We start from the raw sequence: 25,881 nt of genomic DNA on the forward strand, positions 1-25,881 counted from the left end.
TGGTGGATATAAGAGGCTTCATGATATTTCTTTTCACCTGTGTATGCTGAAATGCAGATTTTTTGTGTCTTCTTTCTCCCCCCTCTGGCTCTCTGAGGACTCTGTTTACAGCTTATTTGCAGTTGAGGTAAACATATGTAAGCGGGGGAATAGTCCTGCTATTGTGGGGAACTTTCCTGGCTTCTGCACTACCCCGGTGAAGTGGGCTAGCGAAAGGATCCGAGTCCTCGCTCCCACTTCCTTTACCAGTGACCCTTGAGGACTCCCTGCCCTTGAGGACTCCCCTTCCATTCTCCTGTCTGGCAGAGTCCTCGTAACCCCAGCAAGGCTGGGCCCAGGATTCCTGAGGGGCTCGACCCCCAACCCTGCTGTGGTCACCTAGGACAAGGGTAGGGTCTCCCCACTCCGGGGTACTCTCTCTGCACTGGGCACTTCTCTGACCCACTGACCATTACATACAAGTTAAAGCAAATGCAAGTTATTTAATCAACAATTAATTTTAAACAGAATAAGGAAAAATGGGAAAGGTTAAAGGAAACACATCAACCCGCTCTGTGGCAGGGAACATCACAAACAGTGTCTCTGGATTGTCAGGGCAGTTCACAGTCTGTTCCTTGTAAGTTCCAGGCCTTCTTCTCAGACCCTGCCTGTGCTGCAGGGATGCTGTGGGTTGGACACTTGCTCTGGTGATGGCCACACGCTCTCAGGCTCTAAGTGGTAGGACTCTTCTTCCCAGCATTGGCCTCTCCCCATTGTTCCTGGGGACTATCAGTCTCAGGGTCCTGATTTCCCATAGACCCTTCCCCTTTTAGTACTGGGAGCTAGCCAACCAAAATACCCCCACTGAATGATAGTAAGTCTCCTTACGCATACATGCCCTTGTTTAAGACAGGCCTGCTTGACCAGTTCTACCTAATTGAGGCTACATGAGTTTGAACATGTGCCTTTAACATCATCGGGGGGATTTCCTAACTTTACACATATTACTGCTTCATACATTTCACCATGATATTATTGACCAGTGAGTTATTAGTTTTCAAATGATACTTCACATGGCATATTTTATTCAAAGATTATTACAATAGCGTGCAGGATGTGAATACAGGGAGGCATTCGGTCACAGTGGGATAAATGTGTATAGGTGGTAGGGGAAGTGAGAGGGGTTGTGGGGCTCAGGTGATGGGGAAGGACCTTGGGAAGGGGACATAAGGGTGAGTGGAGGGACACCTGCCATCACCACCTTCTCCCTTTCTGTATGTGAGTAAAGTACTGGGGCCTCCCTGCCCATCTAAAGGTGGCCTGACCTCCTCCCTTACATGAGACAGGTTGGGGGGTGGGATTTTTCCGGGTTTGGGTCTGAGTCCCACTCCCTCCCTCCCTCATTTGGCTTGGGATATAGGGGTCCCTGCCCCCAGGAGTTTGTCAGCCCCTATCTCTTCCTTCCATGTGTGTTTCAGGATCCAGGGGTTCCTACCCATCTGTGGGGGCCTGACACCCTCTACATGCCACCCCTTGTGAACCAGGTTCTGGAGGAGGCTTACCTTACCTCTCTGGGGGCATCTGAGCCCCTCATACACCCTCATGTGAGCCAGGATCTGGGAAGCTCTGCCCCTGGTTGGGAGCTTAGAATAGGCACATTTGGAACATGTACCCAAAACAATCAGGTGAGGATGGGGTGAGGAGTTGAGAATGGGTATGCTTGACACATATCAGACTCTCCCCAGCACTGGACAGGGGGGATGGCAACACCCAGTGATATGAATGGAGCAGTTCACCCTTCTCAGAGTTATTGTTTCAGGCTGTATTCGTCTCCATTGTGCATTCTCTCTCAGATGAGAACATCTCATTTAGGTGAATGGGCCACATTAGCCCCCTGTGAGCCTGCTATGTTGCTGATGGATGTGTGCAGCCCCGCCCCTCCATTTTCCCTCTAATTTTGTACAATCTTGTAATGCAGTGCTAGCTCTGATTTAGCTGAGCTTAGGAAGCCCTTCCTGTTTAAAGGATGACTCTTCTAAGTGCTCTAAAATCCACATGTTTAAACTGATTGTTGTGAAATTTGTTATGCTTCAGGAGCGTGTAGGGTAGGGTGGGTTCCTTTGAGCAAGGAGTTCCCAAGGTACAGCCTCTGGGTAGTGGGGAATCAGCATTTTCATTACGTTCTCAGACTTTAGTGACTTTGAAGTTTGAAATCCACTTTGGGCAGAACTGAGAATGAGCTGTAAACATTTGAGAAAAATCTGCCCCGTCAAGGCTATTTTACATTTTATTTTATATTGGAGAAATGTAATCTGAGTACAGCCGATAAATAAGAAGGTGCTTACACTGTTTTTGAAAAGAAAATAAATGAGATAGGTGAATGCTCACTGGGAGGGAAGGGATGATTAGGGGTGCAAGAATAAGTGGGAATGAGGGAGAGGGGTTTGTGTCTGTAGTGAGGGATGGAGTATTATAGTATTGGGGAGAAGGAAGAGGGCTTGGGGCTCAAGGAAGGAGGATGGGGGATTAGGAGGAGTGGGAGGGTCTCGAGATAGCAGATGAAGTTATGGGTTCTGCTCCTCAGTGTATGTGCTGGGATCTGGGGGAGTCTACCCCGCAGCAGGGCTCTGAGGCCTCGACCTGTCTGCTGAGTGTGCTGGAATCTGGGAGATCCTGCTCCTCTTGCGGGGTTTGAGGCCCTCTCCTTCCGCATCCATGTAAACTGGGATCTGCAGGGATGGGAGCTGTGCCTTTTCACTTTAATGGACAGGCGTTACCTACACTTTTCCTACATTCCCCCAAAGAATACCACACTCATAAAATTTAATGAGCACTTCATAACCTTTTGCACCCCTTTATACTTGCACACAGGATACCACTTTAACCTATGCTTTCCCCTAGCTACCATTAAATCCACAGGCCGCTCTCCTATCCCATCTCATTACTGACAATATCAATAGTAAAAAGACCACAGTTCTTGTGCTACTGACACAACCTACAAAATTCTGTAGTGAAATGGTGCAGTCTGGAACCGCAAAGTACATATTCATCTCTTTCCTTTCATCACTCTTGGGGGTGGTTGGGGGGATGACTCAGACCCAAATCTACTCATTTCACAATCACAGCTCTGATTAATTCCCTGATCTCCTCATATCACAAACCTCTGACAACTTGTCCCACTTACTGGCTCCACCATTCAGTACAGCTACACCTAAAACACTGAAAGCAACTAGAATGCTTGCAGATAATTCTCAGTGGCTCATGCCAGCTCCAGGAAGGCAGAGTTAAGGTTGTGTGGCCTTCCTTGTTTTTAGAAGTTTGAGTTTTGCAAAACTTAGCATTCTGTAGGGGCATGAGCTATCACTGGGCAACAGTAACTCTGTGTTAATGAACATTTTTGCCATTGAATTTGAAAATAAGTTGTGACATGTGTAGCAATGTTTTAATAACAAACTACCCAGTGTATTAATTGTCTTAAATGAAAAGTTTGCTTCTTATACCTTTATTTCAGAAACAATACTTAAATGAACTGGCCTAGGGGTATGTGTTCCACTCCCCAGCCCTTCTAATGTAGAAAATTAGAATTTCCTTAAATGGAAGGGGTCTGTATTTTAGGAGGAAGGGGACTTGAGTTCAATCTCAGCTGTTCCAAATGATTGTGGTGAGCAGCTCAGGAACTACCGTAAAGAGTTATGTAGCTACAGATTTGTTACAATAATGGAATATATTAAAGCAAATAAACTTCACATGGCAGATTTTAGTCATGCCAGTTAACACTTTACTGAAGGGTACTCAGATTCTTCGGTAATTATGGCCGTATAAGAGCCTCTATGAGTAGAAATAATAACACCTAGCTGTTATATAGTGATTTCATCAGTAAGGAGATAAGAGCCATAATCGCCATTTTACAGTTGGGGAAACTAAGTGACAGGAAGGTGAAATGACTTGCCCAAGGCCACCCAGTAGACCGGAGACAGAGCTGGTCGTAAGGCTCTCATCACTAGGAGGCACTGCCTCCCCGAGCATCCTTTTCCTTTAAAATGTTGTGTTGTAGTTAGAGCAGAGGTCTGGGAGATGCCACTCCAATGTTCTACTTCCAGCTTTTCCACTGGCTCCCTGTATACCCTTGGGAAGTGACTTTACCTTTCTATAGGTTTTTCCATCAGTAAAATGTGTCTCTGACAAAATGATGCTTGCTTACCTGACAAAAGAACTGAAAGGCTTTGTGAATGGATGAACATTTATACCTCTTTTTGAGCGCACTGGTCAAACAGCATTATGTAAGTGCAAAACATATCAGTGCTTGATTATTAGAGGCTAGTAGATGGCCCCAACTTTTATCTGCTCTCATCTTACTTTTCCTGTTGCTCTTGATTATTGCTGCCTACTATCCTTCTGCCTGCTGAAAGGGTGAGATGAGCAGCTGCTTCCTAACCCATTGAGATTCCTGGCATGGGATGGAGGGCCGGGGGAGGTGTCTGGGTGGAAGGAGAGAGGTGCATCATAAAATTGGATTATTTTCTCCTTTTGTGAAGTGTCAAGGCCACCTAAGATGCACTGTAATGTAACTTCTTTATTTTTCACTGAACAAATTTAATACTGCTACAGTATATCTCCATCTAACCCTGATATAAAGAGCAGAGAAATGCAAACATTGAGCATAATATTCAGGGGGAGGAGAGTGTGTGGGGGGAAGAGGGGCAGTAAGCATACGGAAAACATAATACTGAAGAATTCACTGGGGCTGTTCAGTTTCATGTAACCCATCCTCAGCTATGGATAAAAATAAAGTTGAAGTCAGATATGATACAGCATAAAATATTCATGTTATTTATTGGTGCTGAAGGCTACTGCTGATTTACTTTGGATTTGTGGTAAAGCGTAACAATGCTACAGTACTCAATCCAAATAGCCCTAGCAGGTTGCTGCATTTGGCTTCCATTATTATGGAATAATAAATGGAATGCCTTTATTATCATTAAAAAGAAAAGGAGTACTTGTGGCACCTTAGAGACTAACAGATTTATTTGAGCATAAGCTTTCGTGAGCTACAGCTCACTTCATCGGATGCATTCATCCGATGAAGTGAGCTGTAGCTCACGAAAGCTTATGCTCAGATAAATTTGTGGCACCTTAGAGACTAACAAGTACTCCTTTTCTTTTTGCGAATACAGACTAACACGGCTGCTACTCGGAAACCTTTATGATCATTGTTGTTATTTTAAAGAAGACAAGCTAAGCCCTGGCAGAAGAGATTGTTGTATCTTCAGTTTTCCCTCTCCAGTTTGGTGCTACGAGCATGAGAATTTCACCCTGACAGAAAGGAATGTCCCCATTCAAGTCAATGGGAATTTGTTAATGAATAAAGCAGGGTTCGACCCTCCGTGTGTACTTTATTCATCAGTAGTTGAAGGATTTTTCTGTACGCTAGAACATGCTTCTGTCCTTTAAGCCGGACAAATAGATTTAGTAAACCAATGGACATACATGACTTGTTCCTTTCTGTCAGGATCCAGTTCCTTTGCCCCTACACTCTTGAGAGGGAAAGCTTTAGAAAATATCGCGCCCTGGCCAGTATCTGTGATTTCTGTTGTTCTCTAAAGTAAAATGACATATACAGTGAAGTTTTAACTTACCCTGCAAGACATTGCATGGTATCCAGCAAGGACAGCAAAGGTGTTGTGCTTTAGCAAAAGTGCCAGTTTAGGGTAAACATGGGTGAAAGTAAGGTGAAGAACTGGGAGCCAGATTGTGCTCTGAGTCTCCTCACTCTGTGCTTTGGAGTTAGCGGGTTTCTTCTGGATTTACACGGGGTAGTTTCAAGCAGATATTTTGCTTAGATGCAGAGTGTTTCAAGACTCTTGTCAGTCCACTGCCTTACTTATAGAACAGAGTAAAATGGGGAAGAGTGTGGACAGGTAATGGTCAAATCTGAGGAGACATGGACTTAAATAGGATCTTTAACATACAAACAACACTCTGAACCTGCGTGTGTGTGTGTGTGTGTGTGTGTTCTGCACCTACCACAACAGCTATGATAGTGATCAGAGCCTCTGGGAGATGCTGCACTACAAACAATAGTGGTGATAAATGGTTTCTTATGCATATCCAATGATTTAGTTTTGCCAGCTAATATTCAATAAAATACCAATCTGTTTCTCAAATTGGCATTTGACTCTGCCTGGGCTTCTTCCTGTGTAGTGGCCATATAGAGAACACTCATTTCATTGCCCTATATTTCAGGGCTGAATTTAGAGATGCTTTTATCAAATTTGTCTCATTAAAAGGTAAGTTACGTGATCTGATCACTCCAGGGGCCTACAGATATGTAAGTAAATCTGTGCAAGGATCCAGGAACTATAACTCAGGTCTTCTGAGCCTGATAAAGCTGATATTCCTACAGAGTCACAGCCAAGGAGCAGTGCAGGATGGCTGGGTGTTAGAAGACTGGAATGCCGTCTTTTGAGCATAGGTCCTGGAACTAGGGGTGCTGCACTCCCTGGCTTGAAGTGGTTTCCATCATATACAGGGTTTACAGTTTGGTTCAATGTCTCTCAACACCCCCACTATACAAAAGGTTCCAGCACCCCTGCCTGTGAGCATTTTCCACATTTTAATGACCTTCATTGTGCTCACTCAGCACAAAGACTCCAGCAAGGACAAAGGCCAGCTGCCTTGTACATTCTGGACCATATCACCTCAGACCTAGGCCCACAGTTTGCCTCACACTTTTGGTGTGAAGCACTCTGACTAATGGATGTTTGCACTTTTACCTGCTCCATGTATCATCCCCAGACAGGTGGGCAGATGAAGAGGACCACCAAGTATTAGAGTGATACCTAAAGTGCTTTGTCAACGACCATCAAGACAACTGGTTCTTCCTTCTTCCTTACGCTGAGTTATCATACAACAACACCAACTACTCCTCCATGGGGTAGAGTCCCTTCGTTGCCAGTTATGGGTTTCACCCTTCCTTCCACCTGGCCTTGCCAGCAGCCTCTCCAAACCCAACAGCTGCTCACTGGATCCAACAAATTCACCATATCCACGAGGAGATTAAAGATAACCTCAAAGATGTGACAAGGAACTGCAAGTGGTACTCAGACCATCAATGCCAGGAAGGCCCAGCTGTCATGATGGATCAGAAGGTCTGGCTTGCAGCAAGACAGCTCTGCATGCACAGGCTATCCTGCAAGCTAGGGTCCTCAGACCCTTCCGGATTTGTCAGCAAAAACCCCATCATCTTCAAATTGCAGCTCCCTTGATCACTTAAGGTACATCCAGTTTTTCATGTATCCCTTCTGAAGACTTACACAGAGGACCCCTTTCCTGATCAGTCCCAACAACCACCTCTGCCAGTCCAGATCCAGGGGCATGAAAAATATGTAGTCCATGCTATCCTTGACTTTAACTGCAGAGTGGGATACTGTACTACCTAACCAATCGGGAGGGCTATGGTCACGGAGAACATAAAGAAGGGCTATACTGGGTCAGACCAAAGGTCCATCCAGCCCAGTATCCTGTCTACCAACAGTGGCCAATGCCAGGTGCCCCAGAGGGAGTGAATCTAACAGGTAATGATCAAGTGATCTCTCTCCTGCCATCCATCTCCACCCTCTGACAAACAGAGGCTAGGGACACCATTCCTTGCCCATCCTGGCTAATAGCCATTAATGGACTTAATCTCCATGAATTTATCCAGTTGTCTTTTAAATCCTGTTATAGTCCTAGCCTTCACAACCTCCTCAGGCAAGGAGTTCCACAGGTTGACTGTGTGCTGAGTGAAGAAGAACTTCCTTTTATTTGTTTTAAGCCTGCTACCCATTAATTTCCTTTGGTGGCCCCTAGTTCTTATATTATGGGAACAGGTAAATAACTTTTCCTTATTCACTTTTTCCAGACCACTCATGATTTTATATCCCTCTATCATATCCCTCCTTAGTCTCCCCTTTTCCAAGCTGAAAAGTCGTAGCCTCTTTAATCTCTCCTCATATGGGACCCGTTCCAAACCCCTAGTCATTTTAGTTGCCCTTTTCTGAACCTTTTCTAATGCCAGTATATCTTTTTTGAGATGAGGGGACCACATCTGTATGCAGTATTCAGAATGTACCATGGATTTATATAAGGGTAAAAAGATAATCTCCATCTTAGTCTCGATCCCCTTTTTAATGATTCCTAACATCCCGTTTGCTTTTTTGACTGCCGCTGCACACTGCGTGGACGTCTTCAGAGAACTATCCACGATGACTCCAAGATCTTTCTCCTGATTAGTTGTAGCTAAATTAGCCCCCATCATATTGTACGTATAGTTGGGTTTATTTTTTCCAATGTGCATAACTTTACATTTAACCACATTAAATTTCATTTGCCATTTTGTTGCCCAATCACTTAGTTTTGTGAGATCTTTTTAAAGTTCTTAACAGTCTGCTTTGGTCTTAACTATTTTGAGCAGTTTAGTATCATCTGCAAATTTTGCCACCGCACTGTTTACTCCTTTCTCCAGATCATTTATGAATAAGTTGAACAGGGTTGGTCCTAGGACTGACCCTTGGGGAACACCACTAGTTACCCCTCTCCATTCTGAAAATTTACCATTTATTCTTACCCTTTGTTCCATGTCTTTTAACCAGTGAAGAATGCTCCTTGGAACCTGCTGCCCATGTCCATGACCCTGACTTGGAAAAAGGTTTCATCAATATCACTTAGATAAACCAGGTCTGTAACCTATCCGGAGGAAGGGTGCCTCTGAAGTGGTGGTGGGTGATGTAAGGAACCAGAGATTAGAACCTGGGACAGCTGATGTTCGCACAGTGCCACCAGGAGGCCAATCCTTGCTCATCACTACTGTCTCTGACATGGACCCCAGCACAGCTGTGACCGCTAGGCCAGACCACTTATGCCCTGGTCCCTTACAACCTACCAGACCCAAATTCCTATCACTCTCCATCTGCTTCCATGAGCAAGACAATAACTTCTTTGGGGGAGGGCGGGAGGATAATTTTATTAGCTAATAATTTACCAAAAAAATCCCAAAAACATAATACATTCCTGACCAAATCTTCCCATGTGTAGCAAGTACATTTAACTGTATCTTTATAAATAAATATATAAATGTTGTGGGCATAAGAGGAATTTCATTGTATTATACAAATATTTCTGTCTATAATGATACAATGCTTAGTATACTAAGTTTCTTACATGTTCATGCCTCTGTAGTATTTGGCACTGCTCATAATATGGATTATGTAATGTTACACTATTCCTTCATAGTATAAATTAATAAGCATACAGTGTTGCCAACTCTTGAGGCTTTATCACAAATCTCTTGATATTTGGTGATTTCTTTAAAGTCCTAGCTCTTGGATACATGTGATTATGTGAGAATCTCAGTTTACGTAGAAAAAAAAATAAAAGGAATTTTCTAGTTCTGATGGTTGGAGAGAAAAGCATAAACTTGAGCCCTAAAAGCCAAAAGCAAAGCACAACTAAATACAACCCAAAACAATTAAAAAACAACCCCCTCCTCCCCACCTCATCATTTTAAGACAATGATGTCATGATTTTTGAGGCCTGAATTGTGATTTTTTGAATTCTTGGGTGTGTAGTTCCTCGGAATGAACCTTTCAACTAATTTGCTTCTTCAATACTTCTCTCTAGTTTTTACTATTAGATAATGAACTATTAGGAGAGTGCCAGGCCCCTGTTGGGAGGCCTCAGGGTTCTACAACATCCGGTCCCAAGCAAGGAGCTGTGAAGGTGGGTCCTCCAGGGCACTACCATCATTCTATCACCCCCTGAAGAATCACAATTAGCATTTACAGGCTTGGTGGCCTGCAGAGTTTCCTCAGGCAGCAGATGTGAACAGTGGAACTATGTTGAACCAAAGTGCTAAAAGCATTACCTGATAGTAATTCAATTATAATCGACATTACTGGGCAGGAATTCTCACTTTGTATTATCCCCTTTCCCCTCTGCTCCACCAGTGTCCCCAGCCTTATTTACTTGTTTGACAGCTTCATGCACAATCATCTCTGTACCTTCTTCCACACGGGCCTCTATGCTTGGTGTCACCTCCCTGACCTCATCCACATGACTTTTACCCTGTCCATCTTTAAGTCCCTCTTAAAAAACCATTTCTGTCATGCTGCTTATTGTGAAACAAGGAGACCTATATAGATTGCCCATGGCTGTTCCCCTTACCCTGATATCGGCCAGCTTGTCTGTCTGCTCAGACTGTGAGCTCTGAGCCATCCTTCTTGAATGTTTGGAAAGCAATGAGCTTTGTACCCTGCTGTAAATAAACAAACAATGGGTCCAAAGTGGCAAAACATTGCCATCCTTAATGTCTGTTGAAGTTAGTGCCCATTGAAGTAAGTGGGAGTTAAGGGTGCTCAACACAGAATTGGGCTCAAAATGAAGGTAGTAATAATTGGTAAAACTAACACTATAATTATGACAGTCAACGCTTGTTCAAACTCAGCTTAATTTGGTGGAAAAGTGTTTTCTGTTTTATATAGAATTATGCCACCCTCATCACTGTAGCATCAGAGCACCCTCCCAGCAGTTGAAGCAACATCGCTGACATCTGTCACATGTGGTTTGTTCTCTCTCTGATCCTCTCCCCATGAGAAGAATCATGTTTGTAGTGTAGAGTGTTTTGGGAGGGTCTCTTGCTGCTGTTGTGTGTTTTTTAGTTTTGTTTTAATATGTACCCACAGCTCCGCGTTTGTTAGAGAAGGCAGATCAAAGAAGTGTGCCTTGCACTTGGAGAGGAAGGTGGTGAGATTTGTGACAGTCCTTAATTCTTGTGGAATTGTATTCAACAATCTGGGAGAAGCACCTAAGAAAGTTCTATATCCTGAAAGGTCCCAGAGCCTGGGCTCCAGCTCCAGCCAGAAAGTCTACACTACAATTAAACATTCCTGTATCCCAAGCCTTGCAAGCCCAGATGACTCGTGCCAGCTGCGGGTGTTTAATTGCTCCCTAGACAAACCCTATCTGGCTTGAAATAAGGGCTGAAGCCTTGAACTTGATTCAATATTCAGTAGAAAGCCACTGTAGAGAGTTTCAGAGTAACAGCCGTGTTAGTCTGTATTCGCAAAAAGAAAAGGAGTACTTGTGGCACCTTAGAGACTAACCAATTTATTTGAGCATGAGCTTTCGTGAGCTACAGCTCACTTCATCGGGCCGATGAAGTGAGCTGTAGCTCACGAAAGCTCATGCTCAAATAAATTGGTTAGTCTCTAAGGTGCACAAGTACTCCTTTTCTTCTTACTGTAGAGAGTGGAGGATATGCAGCAGCAGCATGCTATACTGTTTTTTATCTTTGGTGTGTTTTGGATCTAAGCACTTTCCAAAAATTGAAAATGGATGGTCCATGCTACAAGCTAGAGGTTGGAAAGGTAATGTACATAAGCATTTTCTGCCCTGTAGTCTAGTCTAAACGCAATGTGTTTGCTGGTTATGACAGAAGTCAATCCTCTGACTGAACAGTTTGACCTTCAGCATGTCAGAACTGGTCTGTCATATTAGGAATACCTCATGATATCACTAAGGAATAAACTACTGGTCATGTCACATTAGACAGCTGTTGAGATTTCTAAAAGCTTCAGCTCCAAAATATAGAGCTGGATTCATAAGCCATGATGAAAAGGATTTGCTGATACAGATGTGTTAGTTTTACACAAATCACACTGACCTTTGTTACATTTGCTGGGCTCACTATCACTGTCTCACAATGAAGAATCCGTTAGGGTAGTGGGTTGCCTGAGCTTTGAGCCCTTCATTCGACAGAGTTTTGTTTGTGGCAGCTGCTGCCCAATGGAAATGCTGTAGGTCTCCTGTGCAGCAGAATACAATTGTGAGGGTCTAGGAGCAATTGCTCATCCTCAGAGGCCAAGACATATTATACACCATCTCTTTACCCAGAGCATGATATCACTCTGTTTCCATAACAGAGCATTAGGGATTTCCTTCAACATTGCTCAAGGAATCTCTCAGGCATCCTAATGGCAGACAATTGTGAGCTATTCAGCTCAAGTAGAGGTGAAGATGTCAGTGATCTAGGAAAGCGCTTTTATGGTTTTGCCAAAGGAATTTTAAATTCTCCAAAGGTCTCTTCAAAGTGATTGAGAAACTAAATAGTTTGACTACGGGGAAGAATAAATATATGGATTATTAATTATTTCTTTTGTAATAACACTGAGAGATCCCACTCCATTGTGCTGGTCACTGTACAAACACTTATAAAAACAACGTCCCTGCTCCAAACTGCTTACTTTTGAATTTAATAAACTACATTGTTTATGACACATGTACTACCAATGCATGGCATGTGGATGACAAAGACTCCATTTTTATTGTTTTTAATAAGAGATTTTGAAATATGGCTCCTTCTAGATCCCTCAGCAGTGACAGGCCTGTTACTTTTTCTTGCTGACTTCCTGTTTTGAGAAGCAGATGAAATTGTTCCATTGGTGATTGGCAGGAAGCCTACTCCATTTACTGGCTGCAAGTCACTAGCACCTTGGCAAGAAGTGCTGAAAGGAAGATGAAGAGATTTGTACCCTCTGATTTCTGTCTGAGCAGGGACAAAGCAGTATGTGGGTTTGTCAGTGGATTAAAAAAAATAAGGGTAATATTTCCTGTTTCCCCACAGGTGTATTGTCACTGAAAATTAACAGTTCAGCTAGTGTGGATGACAAATAGCTATGCTCAAAGTGATTCAAACCCAGGTGGAACTCAACTGTAGAGATGTCATGTGGGCTTATGATATATAATATGCAAACCTTATGGCATTTTGACCCCCTAAATATCCAAGGTGAAATTCTACTGAAAGAATCTACTGAAAAAGATTTAGTGGCATTATAGCAGAAATGCAGTAATAGGCTCCTAATTCAGTAATAGAGTGTGAAATGCAAATTGCAGAAATGACATCTCACTTTACCCTCAGATGCCTGGATTGAAAACAGTTTGATTCCTCTGAAGTGAGTCCAAATGCTTTGTTTTTGGGGATGAAGCTGGTTGAAAACATTTAAACTTCTTTTGCTCTCTTGGCAGAAAGCAATATTACTCATTCTGGGATGGCAAAACAAAGAGGCACTAACTAAGGGAACATCAGAATAGCATAATAATAGGAGACTTTTTGGCGGGCAAATATTGAACATAAAGAGTATCTGTTCAAATATTTTTTAAATGGGGGAAAAATTGAGTGTCTGAAAGTAATTGATGTCCTTAGACTGATGGATCCAGGGTTTGTTGCCAAATGGTAACTTCTGTAATGTTTGTTGCCAAATGGTAACGTCTGTGTGAACTAGTTGAATGCCCACCCCATTCTTGGCAGAGTGCATAGACCTGAATTGGAGTCCAAACTTATCTCCTTCTGGGTTCTGTTTTTATTTTATTATCTATAGCTGAAAACTAACTCCACAACATGAACCTAAGCTTCCTTTCCACCTGTAAAGTTTCTGTCAAGATTTCCCCAAAAGTTAGGTCGACGTAAGTTGCCTCATGTCTACTTAACTTTGTAGTGTAGAAAAGCCCTTAGTGGAACTCCTAAGTACCTAAGTTGCCGCTAGAAAATTTTACCTTTAGTCCATCTCTGCCTCAGTTCCCCAAAATGGGGGTAATAACACTGGCCTGCTTCTCAGAAATGTCTTCAGTATAAATGTGTTTGTCATAAATATAAAGGGAAGGGTAACCACCTTTCTGTATACAGAACTATAAAATCCCTCCTGGCCAGAGGCAAAACCCTTTCACCTGTAAAGGGTTAAGAAGCTAAAATAACCTCGCTGGCACCTGACCGAAATGACCATTGAGGAGACAGGTTACTTTCAAAGCTGGAGAGGCGGGGGGAACAAAGGGTCTGTCTGTCTGTGTGATGCTTTTGCCGGGAACAGATCAGGACTGCTCTTCAGAACTCCTGTAAAAAGTTAGTAAGCAATCTAGCTTGAAATGCGTTAGATTTTCTTTTGTTTAATGGCTGGTAAAATAGCTGTGCTGAATGGAATGTATATTCCTGTTTTTGTGTCTTTTAGTAACTTAAAGTTTTGCCTAAAGGGATTCTCTATGTTTTTAATCTGATTACCATCCTGATTTTACAGAGGTGATTCTTTTACTTTTTCTTTAATTAAAATTCTTCTTTTAAGAACCTAATTTTTTTTTCATTGTTCTTAAGATCAAAGGGTTTGGGTCTGTATTCACCTATGCAAATTGGTGAGGATTTTTATCAAGCCTTCCCCAGGAAAGGGGGTGTAGGGCTTGTATGGAAAAAGGGGGGAAGACGTCTCCAAGTGGGCTCTTTCCCTGTTCTTTGTTTAACACGCTTGGTGGTGGCAGCATAGGGTTCAAGGACAAGGCAAAGTTTGTACCTTGGGGAAGTTTTAACCTAAGCTGGTAAGAATAAGCTTAGGGGGTCTTTCATGCAGGTCCCTACATCTGTACCCTAGAATTCAGAGTGGGGAAGGAACCTTGACAGTGTTAAAGACTGTGAGGCACTTGGATCTTATATAAGTATCTAAAATAGGTTATATTTGTGATGCCGTCCTCCCCTGGGGTGTAACCTGGAACTGGGGTACCCCAAGCCATTTGTCTCATCAGCTTGGGCTCCCCCTCTCACACTGTGCTTCTGTGACAAGCTGCAGACCACTCCCCGTCCTGCGCTCATACAAACCTTTCCACACCCAGCTGCAGTTACCTGAAGGCTTCTCCCCAGCTCCACAGCCTAGGACCCCAGAGCTGTACCATCTTGTCCCAGTCAAAAGTCTGGCCAGTATAAATTTATTATCCTATCCGTCCCTCCCTCAAAGTGGAGAAGACCATGCACCAGTTGTTGTTACTGAGCAGATTCCCTAAGCACTTCTATCAAAGTTTTAGGTAAAAAATATAAAACAAATTTATTAAATACAGAAAGATAGATTTTAAGTGCATATAAGTAATAGCATACAGATCAAAGAAGATTACCATAAGAAATAAAACAAAAATGCAATCTAAGTTCTCTAAACTGGATAGGATTTGAATCAAGTAGTTTCTCACCCTGTTAGATAGTACACACAGTCCACCAAGCTTCCATATGCAGGCAGGCTTTCTTCTTTCCCGCTTGGAACCCCCCTTCCCTGTTCTGTCTTTATTCCTTAGGTGTTCTCATGTGCTGTGTTGTAGGGGGAGTGAGGCCAAGCAGTGATGTCACTTCCCCCTTTTGTATCTTCTTCCAACTTGCTGGAAACATCTTTTTCTGTGACCTGAGTCAACCAGTCTCCTTTGGGTCTGTGCTATCTCTGAGAGGTTTCCATTGTTCACAGTTCCTGGGGGTAATCCTTGTGAGGGTTTGTATTCTCCTCAATAAGCCATCAACATTGTTTGGCCTTTTTATTGTTGTACCTGAAAGGCTGCTTGTGGGTGTTTCCAGCCTCACAACATATTTCAGCAACACATACACAGCCAAACTTCATAATTTCACATACAGTGATAGTACATACAATCCAACGTGATATTAATGTTCAGTAGATCAAGACTTTTAAATTACCTCACAAGGCATATGTAATGCCGATAGACCCCGGTCATTGACAGACAGGGTCAAAAAGTGGACCTCTGGGAGCTTAGTGCATGAGCCTCTACAACATAAGCTAAAAGTCAACTGCCTGTTAGCTAAGGCTGTAGAGAAGACTCATTTTTTCTCCCTCTCTCTAAGTGGTCTCAGTGCCACTAGATGGGACACAACATCACACCTAGAAGGTGTGTGGGTTACACATATTTTGTACAAAACATACCATAATTATATCACCATGGTGAATATGAGGGGCAGAGTGTCACTTTAGGACACAGAGTATCACAATATTCTCACTAGAGTTACATGGAGGCACCTGCCAGCATGCTTTAGCAGCAGTTACCTTGATTCCTAATACAGGATTTTAAAATCACTGCCTCGAAAAACCTTATTTCCTATATATATGGTGTTGGAGTCTGCCACCATCTTACAGTCTGGCTTCTGAGTTCAGAAGTCTAGGCTCCTATCTACCTGTCGTAGTATCTGTGGCTGCTGTTAGCCACCTCTAAAGTGGCTTCTTTCTATGATAAGGGGATAGCCACTTAGTAGGCTCTCTGGAATTCAAAAGATTGCCTTTTCCCTAGTGGTGGAGTCATAGGTACCACTCAGTCCAGCTGCCATAAATAACAATCAGGCTCATGGAAAAATATGTTCAGGTAAAACCAGTGTGTCACTGGATGCTGTAAAGAAGTGGGTGGGGTCTTCCTAGGATGGCTGACATTGTGTCAGCTAAGGAAGCATTTTAAAGTGGGCCTCATAAAACAACAATCAGTTCATTTCATCTACTGGGGCCATATATGGGAAGAGTGCTTTTATATTCTATACTATGTAGGTTCTTGTACCACTTTCATCATTGTGGAATCTGGATACCTTCCATAGTACATTAAATGACGTGGCTGATATCTCTCATGTGTAGTTTGTTCTCTCTCTCATCCTATCACCAGGGAGAGAATTGTGTGTACAACCTATGTAGAATTTTTTGTTTCCTTTATGTACAAACTGCTGTTTTTATGTTAGAGAACACAAAATTGAAGAAGAGTGCCTTGAATTTGGAGTGGCAGGTGAGCTTTATGATGGTTTGTGACAGTCTGGGACCATCCTCTGAAAAAGGTCTGTCTCCTACATAGATGTAGGATGTATTGTAGAGTTCCATTGTGCCACAGGAGAAAAGCTGTTGACCCCAGCCCTTGTCATAGTGTTTTAGGTGATCTTTTAGATATGTTGGGTCCAGGCCATTGAATGCTTTGAAAAGGACCAAGACTGAGTTAATCCAGCCCTAGGAAATAAATTTTCTGTGAGCTGCACAGATACAGCACAGAGGAGAAAAAGGATTGGTGAATCATAATGCTTTTAGGAGCTTCTGTACAAGCATTCACCTCCTTCCTCTGAGTATCTCTGCAATTCTCGTCAGCTGTTATTTTTCATTTGAGTTGAGCATAATTTTTAATGGTTTTCATTTTTGCAGGCACAATTTTGGGTCCAATTAATTGTGAAGGCAAATACTAGATTTAGACATCTGATTACTTGACTTTGCCCACAGATCAGGTAGTTAGATGGGTTACTGCTTGAAATTGGCACATACATTTGATTGCACATGCAAACATTGAGGCTATTTTTATGATCACTTTCAAAATTTGGTCCTACAAGTCAGCCTGCTGTACAGCAAGCAAATGCAGCCTCGCTAGGCATGTGTTGGGCTAGTAGGCCATGCTATTCTATTGGCTTTGATCCTTCTATTGATTTATCTTTATGCTTAAGTTGTGGCTCCCTTGCCAACAATGCTGTTAAATTAGAGTTAAGTTTGCTTATGTGTCATTCCACACACCACCACCAGAAAGCAAGGGAATCATGCTTCGGTAGAGCTGGGAGAAGTTCTTTTGGTCAGTACATTTTTCACTGAAAATGACCAAACTATTTCACGGCTGTGTCTGTCAAACTGAAGAATCAGTTATTTGCATAGCTCTGTGTTCAAGTCAACATTCACATCCAGCAGAATGTTCATCTCCAAGTATTAACCCATTCTTGTCATCATAACTTCTCTAACATACTCGCTTTCAATTTAACAATTCTATTACACTTCAAAGAACACATCGAAAGATCTAAAAATCACACTGCAATGGGCAACAGTAGCTTTGACCTTTCAATGATACATAATGAACAAGGTAACAATTATTGTAAAATTACAATTTTATATTATGAATTGTTGTTCTTATTTCCTCAGTCATGGACTGTGATCTCAGTTTGCTAGGTACTGTACAAACACACAAAAATGATGGTTCCTGCCACAAAAAGGACTTACAAACTAAGTATGAGACAAGAGACAATAGGTAGATACAGGCAGAAAGGGGAGTACAAGGAAACTTATCTGTATACCATACCTCCAGAGAAAGAATTTAAAGTTGTTTTTGAAAACAAGACATTTTCCACACAAAATCAATCTTCTACTTTATATTTACATTCTGACTTTCAAAAATTGGATTTTTGGCAGCACATATTATTAAGTAAAGCCAGTCAATTAGTACTGAAAAGTATGCATATTCACCACTTCATGGATATAGTACTATGTTATAGAACACATTAACAAGAGAGCTAAAGCTGTGTATAATGGTGTGATTTGAAGATTTTTCGTATGTGCATTCAGTTTGATATACTCCACATAGAATGTGTGTTGGAGAGCGTTTCAGTCTGTTGGTGCAGATGCAAAGAGTTGAGATTGAAGAATTGTGTTTGGTGTAAAAAGGTACCTTACCTTGTGATTTCCATGTGTTTTAGTGCTAATGCATGGAAACATACCTACCCAATCTTAACTGTAGGAAATTCCATGCACACTTTATTACTGTAGAGTAAAAAGAAAAGGAGAACTTGTGGCACCTTAGAGACTAACAAATTTATTTGAGCATAAGCTTTCGTGAGCTACAGCTCACTTCATCGGATGCATTCAGTGGAAAATACAGTGGGGAGATTTATATACACAGAGAACATGAAACAATGGGTGTTACCATACACACTGTAAGGAGAGTGATCACTTAAGGTGAGCTGTTACCAGCAGGAGAGCGGGGGTGGGGGAAACCTTTTGTAGTGAATAGAGACTGGGGGCGGATGGGTCATTACACAAAGTAAAACTATTTCCCTATGTTTATTCCCTCCCCACCCCGCACTGTTCTTCAGACATTCTTGTCAACTGCTGGAAATGGCCCACCTTGATTATCACTACAAAAGGTTTCCCCCACCCCTGCTCTCCTGCTGGTAATAGCTCACCTTAAGTGATCACTCTGGTTACAGTGTGTATGGTAACACCCATTGTTTCATGTTCTCTATGTATATAAATCTCCCCACTGTATTTTCCACTGAATGCATCCGATGAAGTGAGCTGTAGCTCACGAAAGCTTATGCTCAAATAAATTTGTTAGTCTCTAAGGTGCCACAAGTACTCCTTTTCTTTTTGCGAATACAGACAAACATGGCTGCTACTCTGAAACCTGTCATTACTGTAGAGTGTTCATTTTGGTTTGGTTTTATAAATATGGCTGAGTACTCATGGCTAGCCTAGCTGAAAAGCTGGAAAGATACTTCCTGGTGCCCTGAATAGCATGGTGATGGGGGTGATATAAGGACCTGAATAGAATATGTTAGAAAGAAAAGGCGCTAGCTGGGAATTGAGGTTGTGGAACTAGTTGAAGAATCATATCTCCTCTGCTTTACATTGGCACACCTGGTTTAGAAAGCTTTAAGGGCTGCTCCAGGGGGCTTTCAAAACATATTACTTGAAACATCAGGAACCTGTCAGAATGAAAGGCTTTGAATGTCATTAAGCAAAAACTTGAACATTGGTTCAACGTTTCCTCCCCTGGGAGTTTCAGAGTAACAGCCGTGTTAGTCTGTATTCGCAAAAAGAAAAGGAGTACTTGTAGCACCTTAGAGACTAACCAATTTATTTGAGCATAAGCTTTCGTGAGCTACAGCTCACTTCATCAGATGTATCTGGGAGTGTAGTTTTAAACAGAGCAGAGATGACTGTTTCACCAGCTTCCTTTGTTTCTCCTAGCCCTGGCCTGCTCTGCTCTTGAGCCATTCAGGGTACATTTGCACCACAAATTAAGGTATAATTGTAACAGGGGTAGGCACATCTGCACTATTTTTAATCTAATTAGCATGTTTAACAATAATAGTGAAGACATGGTGGCATGGGTTTCAGTATGGGCAAGCAACCCAAGTACATACCCAGGGTTCACTGGGGTGCACATCTGCCCTACAGTTACACCTTCACCTGTGGTGTAGCTGTACCCTCACTTTCCAGCCTTTGCTGTTTTCCCCATTCATTGTCCTTTGTCACTGGCTGGTCAAGTTTTCTTTTTTGAAAACCATAAGTGCTTAAGTTTTAGGTGTAATTGCATAGGCATAAAATATCCTATTAAGATGCATTAAGTTGAACAACTTAAAAGCTTGGTGAATCTTTCTAATTAGGTTGACAAAAGGGACTCAGAATAGCTCTATTGTAGTGGTTGAGGCATCTTCTCTGGTTGGCTTTCCATTATAAAAGTATTTTTAAATGTATATCATTAACTTCAATTTTCTCCCAGTAGGTTCTTCTAAATCAGAAATCTAAATTATATAGCTTTACCAGAAGCTTTTCATCAATGTTACTACCTCTACTGTGGTTTACTGCCGCCAATTTCCCAAGGTGTGATTTGTAACAAGAAAAGAACCATTTAGATGATGATGATACAAATTAACCCTAGCACAAAATTACCTTTATTTAACCATATGCTAAAATACATGTTCTTTTGTAACATTTCTTTTGCATACTGCCTCAGCAAACTGAAGTGCCACTCCATCAAATGTTTTCATTCATTCACCCCAAGCTAGAATTCCACCAAAGCATTTAGGGCCCCATTTTCTTCACCAACCCCTAAAATGCAGCAACATTTTGGAAGGAACACATCCGTTATTTAACTGTGTGGTGCACAGCAATACTTCACAACCATTTAGGAGAGGAAGGAAAAAGGAATCCCGTAGCCCTCTGAAACTGCAGAGACGAGAAGTTATTTTAGTTGGATAGAAAGAAATTGCCCTAAGGGGAATTAGGGTCTTAACTTTAGTGTCTGAGCCAAAAACATTCACTGTTGGTGGATGGGGAACCCTGTCATTGGTTCTGTGATGACCATAAGTGACCAAAACCTCATTTTTACATCTCTTCTTAAAAGACAGCATCTCCAGCAACTCAGTGCCACCAAACACTACTCTGTCACCCTGATTCAGCACAATCCCAATAGAAGAGTTCCACTTACAGGCAAGAATTGTCATGACTTATCCTTTAAGGTCCTTGTACAAGTACTGTCCAATCCTGACCCAGCTTAGTGTGTGAGATTTATACAGTATTACAGCCCAAATAAGTCTGGCTGCAAGCCATGAATACTCAATACTTGCTGATACTTTTCTCCCCCTTTCTTTGATGTTGACTCCCTGGCTCAGCTAGTGTGGAGAGTTTTTCTGATGAAGTAGAATAAAAATATGGGAAAGGAAAGATTAAAAAAAACAAAATGAAAACAATAAAAATAAGGGAGAGTTAATTAGGAAGAGGTTTATGGAAGATCTCTCTTCCTTTGGTGCTGCCTGAACCTAACAGAAGCATATAGCTCCTTTTCATTAACTTGGTTCCCTGCCCTTCAGCTACTGTGTGCATTGAAAGTGGAAAAAAGGGTCTTGCCTTGATGTTATGTAACCTTGCAGACATTAATCTGAAACAAACAAAACACTTAAAGCAGCTCTCATTCATGGGATTTTACTGACTGTTACTAAATTGCTGAATATTTAATAGCTAAGCATGCTCCAGACCCCAAGGTCTGTCCCCCAAATGATAAGCCTTTTTATTAAATGAACTTTAATTACTTAATAATTAGACCTTCTATAGGGAAAGATGGGGATCCTGATAGGCTGCCAACCAGGCTGCAGGGCAAATCAGACCTGCATGTCATTTTCAGATTAGAATTAAAAAAGCAGGTCTGGGTGTAATGCTCTGAGACAGTGGGTGAAAGGCAGCTAGCCCAGTGCATTCAAAGCCATAGATGGCATGAACCTGAACTATGAAGTGGTTTATTTTTATGGTTGTCTTAAAACTAGTATAACTATGCAAGGGAATCAACGCCAGACTAAAGCATTTGAACCAGATGTCAGTACTGTAATGAGGATTGTGTCTGGGGCTACTAATATTTAAAATACTTTAGGTGCGGGGAAAACATTGTGATAAGTTGCTGACCATGTGATAAATGTTTTGACTGTCTCAGTATCTACTCATTAGTCCTCTCCCCGAACCAGCATACAACATTCCAGGCTTCTGAGCAGCTTCAAAAGAACTATCTTAATAATAATTAAAAAAAAAGCCTAATAATGTTGTTGAATTTCACCATAAAAACTGTACAGACTTGAGGCCTTTGCCAGGCAATATGTAGTCCTGGACCAGTGACAGCATTGGGGTGTGCTATAGTGGGATCCCGGAGACCTATAAACAGGAGCATTGTACATAACCACTGGAAAAGAGAAGGTCCCTGCTTTCCAGTGGAACAGCACATGCTTCTAGCCCTGCAAGGACCCAGGAGATCAGAATTTAAAACCGTGACATTTTATATATATACAAAAAGCCTATGGTAGGTTATTTTGAAACTTTTTTTTTATGGCTCTCTCTGTGTTCTGAATGCTTGGGCTGAGAATGAAGGTACCTGACCTTAGAAAAAATGAAAAGTCCAAATAATGTTTTAAAACTCTCTAAAACATGCCTAAAATGTCTTTTCTGTAACACAAGTGGTATATATAGAATGTATGGTGGTGTCAAGTGGTGGTGCTTTGGGCCGAGTGCATAACTAGTGACTTTGCCTCGCAAACGTAACATGGCCATCCAATCTGTGACTGATAAAATCCTTATACCACACTGCACCAATCTGTAGCCATCTACAGGGTAGAATTTCAAAAGCACCTATGTAGCTTAGGAGCACAAGTCCCATTGGGGGTCACAAAGTCTTGTGCTTTTAAATCACTTAGGCACTCTTGAAAATCCTAACTATAGTGTCTTTCTCCATCTTTTCCATGAGTTGAAACAATGTGTGTGTTATATACAGTAGAGCTGTCATAAATATAAAGGGAAGGGTAAACACCTTTAAATCCCTCCTGGCCAGAGGAAAAACCCTTTCACCTGTAAAGGGTTAAGAAGCTAGGATAACCTCTCTGGCATCTGACCAAAATGACCAATGAGGAGACAAGATACTTTCAAAACTGGAGGGTGGGGGAGAGACAAAGGTTCTCTCTGTCTGTGTGATGCTTTTGCTGGGATCAGAGAAGGAATGGAGTCTTAGAACTTAGTAAGTAATCTAGCTAGATATGCGTTAGATTCTGTTTTGTTTAAATGGCTGATAAAATAAGCTGTGCTGAATGAAATGTATATTCCTGTTTTTGTGTCTTTTTGTAACTTAAGGTTTTGCCTAGAGGGATTCTCTATGTTTTGAATCTGATTACCCTGTAAGGTATTTACCATCCTGATTTTACTTTTTCTTCAATTAAAATTCTTCTTTTAAGAACCTGATTTTTTTCATTGTTCTTAAGATCCAAGGGTTTGGGTCTGTATTCACCTATGCAAATTGGTGAGGATTTTTATCAAGCCTTTCCCAGGAAAGGCGGTGTCGAGCTTGGGAGGATTTTGGGGGGAAAGACGTTTCCAAGCGGGCTCTTTCCTGGTTATATATTTGTGAGACTCTTGGTGGTGGGAGCAATAAATTCCAAGGGCAAAAGGTAAAATAGTTTGTACCTTGGGGAAGTTTTAACCTAAGCTGGTAAAAATAAGCTTAGGGGGTTTTCATGCAGGTCCCCACATCTGTACCCTAGAGTTCAGAGTGGGGAAGGAACCTTGACAAGAGCCAAATTCACCACTGAAATAGGCATATCTCTCTCAGCTACCACCACCACCACTGTCCCCAGTACACCCTTGTTTAGAAGGACTTTTTCCACAGCAGGAGTGGAAAGTCTGCAGTCACTTGCACTGCTTTGCGTATGGGCTTGGAAGGAAGACCTCCGACCCTCCTCTCTCTCTAACCCCACCCCAAACTTCTGGGTCTGGATTCCCACACAGAACTCACGAAGGGGTTTGTGTGGTGTCTGGTGAAAGGTGCATGTGCCACAGGGGTTCCAGGTGAAGTGAAGCATGTTCCTCCTTTCCTACAATAAATGAATCTGTGACGTATGGAGGGTGATGGTTGTTTGTATTATGCCTAACATTCTTAAGGAGTTCTGGAGTCACTACTTAGGGTGGCCAGGTCGAAGTGAGAATCAGCCTTGGTCCTGCAGTTATTTTATTTATTTTATTTGCCTAAAATGGAGACTCTTGGGATTATTGCATGGACTCTTGAGGACAGCCAGCTGTTTGTGACAAAAGCCTTGGTCATATGCTATCTTGATGGACAGGTTTTGTTTGTTTGTTTGTTTTGCTCTCTTAAACTTTCATGAACCTTCTTTTCTGCTGACATGGATGTAGCAGTGGCTTTTAAAAGCTTTCCGTCCACACTCATGTTGCTTTTAACTTTTTAATTTTTTATTTAAAGCAAAGCTAAAATGGAAAGCGTTCAGTGCTTCTGCTTTTCTAGTTCATTTCAGCTTTGCTGTGTGTGAAAAGCTGTTACATCCTGTGTCTGTGCCAACAGCTTAATTTGAAATGTAGCATTTTTGATCTTTCTGTAGACTATGGAAGGGTGCAGCTGATGGCTGTTCACCTGTGGTGTGGAATTCCAAACTACCATGTAGAGTTTAGTTGTTCTTTCTCTTTTCAGAGCAAAGTACTCTTGAAATATGTATTAACTGTGATCATTATGATTACAAAGTACTAAACATGTTGGACAATATGCAGTATGACTTTTTTTTAACATGCAGGAACCTTTTCACAGGTTGCAGTTACTGTCATTAAAATTCATTATTGAGTTAAAGGATGCATGTGTTCCTCTCCTCCAACTCCATCCTTGACTATTTAGCTAAATGTGTGTATATTATATGTGTGTTTGTACAGCACCTAGAACAATGGGATCCTAGACCATGACTGGGGTTCCTAGGCACTATGGAAGTATAAATAATAATAATATGTAGTTCTTGCTACCATAATATCTGATCAGCTTACAATCATTAATGGATCTCATCCTCACACCCCTGCCCTCCCTCTTCATGTGAAATATCTCAGGTGGTGAACTGAGACAATGGGTAGATTACGTGACTTGACCCCAATCACACAGGAAATGTGGTTGAGACAGGAATTGAACCCAGGTTTCCTGAATCCAACTCTAACAATACATCTATTAGACCATACTAGTTTCTGCCCTACCCACTCAGTGAACTTTTGAGTGACTTCTTACTGGTCAAAATGCCAGGGCCTTTATTTTCTTTCTCCTTGAACTCTTGGTGGCCTCGGACACCAGCGACCATTCCCCTACTTTTTGAAGTACTGTACTCTGTTGACTTTTGAGGCTCTTGCCTCTTACTGGTCATCTCCTACCCCTCCAATTTGCTTTCAAAATCTCTTTTGATGGGTTTTTTTCTTCACTCCCTCCTTTTGTCAATAGGCTTCTCCAAGAAGCTCTGTGCTTGTCCACCTGCTCTTCTCTCTCTACCTCCTATTTCTAAATGATCTTATCCATGAGGGTGGCTTCAAATAGCATCTTTATACTGATGGTTCACAGATCTAACTCTCTGCTAAAGACCTGTCTCCCTCTATCCAAACCCTAACTTCAGCTTGTTTCTCTCATGACATCTCGTCATCATTTGGCAACTGAGCATTCCCTCTCCCCTTCTCCCTCAGTTTTCTGTTGCCATTGATAACATCACCATAGAGGCCTATAATCTGGGCATTATCTTTGAATCACTCAGGCCAGGTCCAATTCTTGCAGCTTCCACCTACTTGACTTTTCACAGATCTGGCTTTTTAGTTTTGGTATCCCATGCTTGGAATAAGGCTGGTGTACTTGGGGTGGGTGGGAATAGTTTGATCATATCATTAAAGACAGTATCATGCTCATATGCATGAGGGGGCAGAATTAATGTTGCATTGGCAACCATAAATCTGCCATTTCCTAATGCCAGATTAGGCATTGGGTGGGGGGTGTTTTGGTTGGTAAACGTGCATTTTTGTAGGTAATTTCTTTTTAAGGAAAAGATACAAACAATTTCTAGTATCTACCCCTGTAGTAACCCTGTCATCATACATCAGCAGAATTTGAACTCTGAGTCAGAGAGTGCTACCAATTCAGATATAGGACTAACTACATTAGTTGCTACCAAGAGACTGTGGTTGTCCCAGAAGGGGTGGAATGAGCTACTGGTGCCATGTGTCG

The 25,881-nt window shown here is 41.9% G+C and overlaps 1 protein-coding gene across 2 annotated transcripts in view; it reads left to right on the forward strand.

Moving 5' to 3' along the window:
- Positions 1-25,881, forward strand: part of DCC (DCC netrin 1 receptor) — a 948,489-nt gene that overhangs the window by 398,444 nt on the left and 524,164 nt on the right. The gene's annotated exons all lie outside the window — the stretch shown is intronic.

Source organism: Caretta caretta, chromosome 5, assembly GCF_965140235.1.
Source record: "Caretta caretta isolate rCarCar2 chromosome 5, rCarCar1.hap1, whole genome shotgun sequence".
NCBI classification, from domain to species: Eukaryota; Metazoa; Chordata; order Testudines; family Cheloniidae; genus Caretta; species Caretta caretta.